The sequence below is a fragment of the Myotis lucifugus genome, unplaced genomic scaffold (assembly GCF_000147115.1).
Source record: "Myotis lucifugus unplaced genomic scaffold, Myoluc2.0 scaffold_119, whole genome shotgun sequence".
Lineage (NCBI taxonomy): Eukaryota > Metazoa > Chordata > Mammalia > Chiroptera > Vespertilionidae > Myotis > Myotis lucifugus.
Window position 1 is genome coordinate 570,367 of NW_005871167.1, and position 6,069 is coordinate 576,435.

The window sequence follows — 6,069 nt, forward strand, 5'->3', positions numbered from 1 at the left end:
ACTGGTCTTGCAAGGCGTGTCAGGCCATAAAAACTGTGAACAATGCACTGCCCTGGGGGGAGGGGGGAGGTTGTTATTGCTGGCACTAGGACAGATCATTGGATATGGCCAGGGGACCTCAACACCTGGGGGCCTTCCTGTAAGCCCACAAAAGGGGGTGGAACCATATCTGCAAGACAAAGACCCCAGAAGGTTATAAAAAGTGAAGCCCTCTGTGTGTTTCTTCAGTCTGATTTGGAAATTATTCCCGGAGTCCACTAGTGTTAATAAACGGGGTCCCTCCCTTTCTCTAGGAAGCATGCTTGATATTTCTTCGGTCTTCTGTAACAGTATCATTAAAACATATATATGTAAGCTTTGTGCAGTGGCAGTATCATAGCCAATGTTGTTTATCCGAGACGTGATTATTGCTAATTGAAAACACACACACACATATATGTAATTGCGTGTTAATATGCATAGTTTTATTCATGTGTGTATGTATACATACACAAATGTGTTTACGTGGATATATTTGGTTGTGTGCATATAGCTTCTAGCTATTTCCACTGAAATGAATTATAACCAAAGATACACCAGTGACAATGAGCATACCCAATGCCAAGAACTTGGTTTCTAGTACTATTTCTTGTTAAAAAGAACTAGAGCTCACAGAGAAATGATATATTCCAGGGCTGGGACAGGGAAGGAATAAGATGAGCTGGGCATACCTTGTTATTTAAGAAACTAAAACTGCCTAATAAAATAGAAGGGCATGCACAAGGACATGAGTCCAAAGTGCCTTCAACTGGATAAAACTGAGATACTTTGTGCACTAAACAACTAAAGAATATAATTAATTATAAATTATTAAAGACATAGAAATTCACATGTCCATGTTGATATTAAATATATATATAACCAAAGAAATAATTTGGAGAGAAATGTCAGTTGGTAAATATGGAGGAAGTGCTGAAGTTGTAAAACCATAATTTTCAAACCATCATAATTTAGATTGGTTCATGAAGAAGAATCAATGGATACAAAATCTGAATGGAGTGTTTTGATGGGGAGTGGGATATGTGTATGACCTTAAAATATCTCCCAACAATTGCCTATTCATTACAGGAAAAAATAGTAACTGTGAAATGAAGAAATTAGGTAATCTCTGTCCCAATCTTCCCAAGTTTCTTCTTTTTTCTTTCTGTTGAAAATGACATTTTTTTGGCCATTCATTTAAGTAAGGCCAGTTGGTGAAAAATTTTATTAGCTTCCTTCCTCTGAAAAATGTCTTGATTGTCCCCTTTATTTCTAAAGGATATTTTAGCTGATGTAGAATTCTGGGTTTAGATTTCTCTCCTTTCAGGACTTAAAAAATGTTGTGCTGCCTGTTTTGGGGGGTTTTCATCATTTCTGATGAGTTCTGATGCCATTCTAATTATTTTTTCTCTCTAGGTAAGGTGTCAATTTTTGCTGACTGCTTTCAAAGTTTTTTTTAGTTTTAGTTTTCAGAAATTTAATTAAGATTGTCTTAGCATGTAGTTCTTTGAATTTATCCTGTTTGGGGTTGTTCAACTTCCCAAATCTTTATGTTGATGCTTCCCCACCCAAATTTGGGAAGGTTTTGGGAAATACTTTTTGAGGTTTTTCAGAACTGCCCTCTTTTTTTAAAAAAAAAAAACCTCTACCTGTGAAATAAGCCAGTCAGAGAAAGACAAATTCCATATGATTTCACTTATATGTGGAATTGAATGAACAAAATAAACAAATGAAATAGAAACAGCCTCATACATAAAGAGAACAGACTGACAGCTGTCAAAGGGGAGGGAGTTAGGAGGCTGGGTGAAGAAGTGAAGGGATTAAATAGTACACATTGATAGTTGCAGAATAGCCACAGAGATGCAGTTTGCAACGTTGGGAATATAGTCAATAATGTCGACATAACTGGGTATAGGGCCAGGTGGGTACTTGGGGGTAGCGGGAGGACCATTCTGTAGAGTGCATGGTTTTCAGCCCTGCCCTCTTCCTCCTCTACTTCCACAATTCCAAGATATGTTATTTCTGTTATTTCTTTAGTTTATAGTCCCATATGTCCCTGAGGCTTTGTTAAACTTTTTTTTTTTAATTTAGTTTCTCTCCTTTTTTTTCTTTCTTTCTTTTTTTTTTTTTAAGCTGGGTAACTCCATTTTGCCATTGAGCACATTAACTAAGTTATTAAATTATAGTTATTGTATTTTTCTTTTATATAACACCCATTTTGTTCTTTATACCTTAGTGCTTTCAAGATTCTCTTTGGATTTGGCTGTTAACAGTCTGACTTTGTTGTTTCTGATTATGCTATTAGAGTTTGTTGAGCTTCTTGGATGTGTAAATCAATATTTTTCATAAAATTTGAAACATTTTGGCCATTATTTAGTCAAGTATCTTTTTTGCCCTTCCTTCTTCTAAGACTCCCATTATGCTTATGTTGGTACAATTGATGTTCTCCTATAGGTCTCTGAGAAATTCATTTTTTTATATTTTAGTTTATCAGATTGGAGAAATGAAATTGATCTATCATCAAATTCATCAATCCTTTTTTCTCTCAGTTCAAAGCTGATTTTGAATGCCTCTAGTGAGTTTCACTTCACTTATTCAGAATTTCTATCTAGTTCTTTTTAGTTCTTTTAAATAATCTCTATATCTTTATGGGTATTCTTCATTTGGTAAGAAATCATTCTCTTATTTTCCTCTAACTCTTGAGAGATGTCTCCCTTTAGTTCTTTGAACATACTTAAAATAAATGATTTCAAATGTTTGTTTAGCAATTCCAATGTCTGAGTTTCTTTATGAATAGTTTCTCTGGTGCTTTTTATCTCAGGTATGGGCCATACTTTGTGTGTCTTCTATTTTTCTGTTAAATTTGACATTTTAAATAAAATAAAGTGAAAACTTTAGTAATAAGATATTACCCCAGGATTTCCTCTGCATTTTATTGTTGTTTGTTTAGTAACTTTCTTGGGCTAATCATATAAAGTCTTTATTCTTTGTCATGTGTGGACACTGAAGTCTCTGATCATTGAGTTAAACTACCTTCATATTTCTCCCTTTTATAAAATAAGTATTTGAATGGAGAGGGTACTCATAAAAGAGGACAGGATATGGACCCATGCCACATTACCCAGATCCATATAATCAGTGCTTGCACGTTGGGCCAAATTTACAGAAGGAGAATATGGGATTCTTGCATGCCAAAGTCAACAGATGCCTGCTGAAGTCCTCAGTTTCTCTGCTCCAAATCTTGAGAAATAAACTTTATTTTCTTTCTTTAACACTACAGTGGAAAAGCAATTAGTAAAACATAGTTATAGATAAAAGTAATTTTTGGTTACCCTCATTTTTTTATTTTTGAAATATATTCTGTATTGATTTCAGAGAGGAAAGGAGGGGGAGAGATAGAAACATCAATGATGGGGGAGAGTCATTGATTGGCTGCCTCCTCCAAGACCCACACTGGGGATGGAGCCTGAAATCTAGGCCTATGCCCTGACCGGGAATTGAAATGTGACTTTCTGGGTCATAGGTTGATGCTCAACCACTGAGCAACACCAGCCAGGCGACCCTCATTTTTAAAGATAAAGAAAATGATATTGAGAAGAGTTAGGTAATTTTTCCCAGGTCATCAAATTCTTAGTGGCAAAGTTGAGTTTTAAAATCCAGGCTCTTTTTTATTCATTATGTTGTATAGCATTCTATTATGTCAATAGGTAAAACATGTTTTTACATTTTTTTACTTAATTCAATTTACTTTCTGATGACTTTTTTTGCACACAATATGTGTTACTGAACTCAGACCAAAGAGTTTCCATAAAAAATAGTTATATGGCTCTGTATTAAGTATAATGAAACCAAGCTTCCAGATATAATGGAGAAATGTATTTTGCAGATGGGTGGCCTGTGGTTTTTATGTGGAGTGCCAAATCACTTGATATATGAGTATTAGGATAGGTATGGAAGTAAACTCTATTATCTTTGCTTTCTTACCATGGCATGCCATTCATCTAAATAAAATGTGAGCTTCTTAAAACTATTTTCTTCAATTTTTTTCTTTTAACATCGGGATGTATTTTTTCCAAAATTTCTATAAAGTGTATTAAAAAATTAGCTTCATTGGTCCCAATATCCGTAAACACTATAAAGACACCTATGTTAATGTCATCTTATCATATTCTTTTAAAAAATGAATAGATAATTAAAGGACCAAGGCATGTCTGAAATATGAATTTTAGTTACATCTTAATATTTGTTATAAATAAACAAATAAGTAAGTAAATATATAACAAAATGGAATATTATATTCAGAAACAATTTTCTGATTTGGCAAAATTATTATTCACTAGAGCTTCCATTTATATTAGCGTTTTAGATGTAAGATTAGTCTTAGTTATCTAATTCAACTTTAGTAATCAAGTCTAGATGCAGTATATTGATTCAGAATTTTGGAACATCACTTTTCATCACATCCATGTTGTAACAAAATCTATCATGACGTGATGAGCCTGGCTTGAAGCCTTGCTATGAGTATTACAGAAACAAAACAAAAAAAGATATGGATCAGGATGATCAAAAGGAAGTCTAAAAAGGAAAGGGTATATTTAATGACATCTACAGAAAAGGCAGCACCTAATAGACTCCATTGTGGAAGTGTCAGGGTTTCTGCTTCCTAATGATGGAAGCAAGAGGTCTGAAAATAAGAAACTTTATTTCTGAAAGAATGGCTCCCCCCAGTGCCATGACCTCCCCAAATCCCCAGGAGTCAAACTGTCTTTGAAATTGAGTGTGCATTCAGGGACAATAGAGTGATAATATCTCCCTGAGATAGAAGAGATCAAGGTTATATAGACATTTCCAAATGATCCAGAGTTCTTTATTATTAGCTGACTGCCATTCCTGGGCTGTGAAGCAGAAGAAAGATCTAAGTGATAATGTGTGGCTGTGAATTACCTCTGCTGTTAATGGTGTTCTGAACCAGCCTGTTCTTATTAACACAAAATCTAGAAGGCAGATAAAAAGGCAGGATTTACCAATGTGAGAGGCCAGCTAATTCCAGCTATTTTTCTACCTGTGAGTCACTCATTAATTTGTAGATTAAAAAATCACTCTAGCACACGCATTCCCTTGATAATGTCTGATACAACTTTCAATGTTCTGTATAATGATCTGATGGGGGCAGGGAGAATGAAAAGATGGGCCGGCAGGGAGGGAGAGAAGGTGAAAACAGAACCTGGCCCCAGTTAAAGGCATACTATCTCCATCAGATTTTTTTCTTTTTTATACAAATTATTCAGCATTAAACTAGTAGAGATCAGGAGTCATGGTCATGGGTCCTAGGCCATGCCAAAAAACTCTTCAGTTCTCACTGTTTTTGACAGAAAAAATAAAAGATTTTAACTGGGATGTATCTAAAGTTCTGTCTCAATTACAATAATGGTAGCATCCATTATTTACCAGGGTTTCTCTATACCCTATCTCATTTAATGATCACAAGAGTTAAGTTCTATAACTGTTATGGAGGCCTAGGGCAGTTAAATAATTTATCTCAGTTGACCTTATAAAAGAAAGAATAACAGGCAGGTGATTGGATCTCAGGTCCAAAGACTAAAAATCTAGCTCCAAAGACTATAAAAATTTTACTCTACTAAGCCACAGTACTTTGAAAAATAATACTTATTTAAGTGTTGAAATTAGTATTTATCAGATTTTACCTGAAAGCATGGTTTTACTTTCATAAGGTTATAGGGGTCTCTTGATGAGACAGCTTATATTAAACGAGAGGCCCAGTGCACGAATTTGTGCACCAGTGGGGTCCCTCGGCCTTGCCTGTGGGATCGGACTGAAACTGGCTCCCTGACATCCTCTGAGGAGTCCCGGATTGTGAGAGGGTGCAGGCCAGGCTGAGGGACCCCACCAGTGCATGATTGGGGCCGAGGAGGGACCGCAGAAGGGTTCCAGGGCATGTCCCATCCATCTCACTCAGTCCCAATCGGCTGGACTCCAGCAGCAAGCTCACCTACCTTTTGGAGCATCTTCCCCCTGGTGGTCAGTGCACGT

General features: G+C 35.8%; 1 non-coding gene across 1 annotated transcript; it reads left to right on the forward strand.

Moving 5' to 3' along the window:
• Window positions 1-353: 353 nt before the first annotated feature.
• LOC111827027 lies at window positions 354-489 on the forward strand. Its single transcript, XR_002830486.1, has one exon. It is a non-coding gene; the product is annotated as a U4 spliceosomal RNA (small nuclear RNA).
• The last annotated feature ends 5,580 nt before the right edge of the window (window positions 490-6,069 follow it).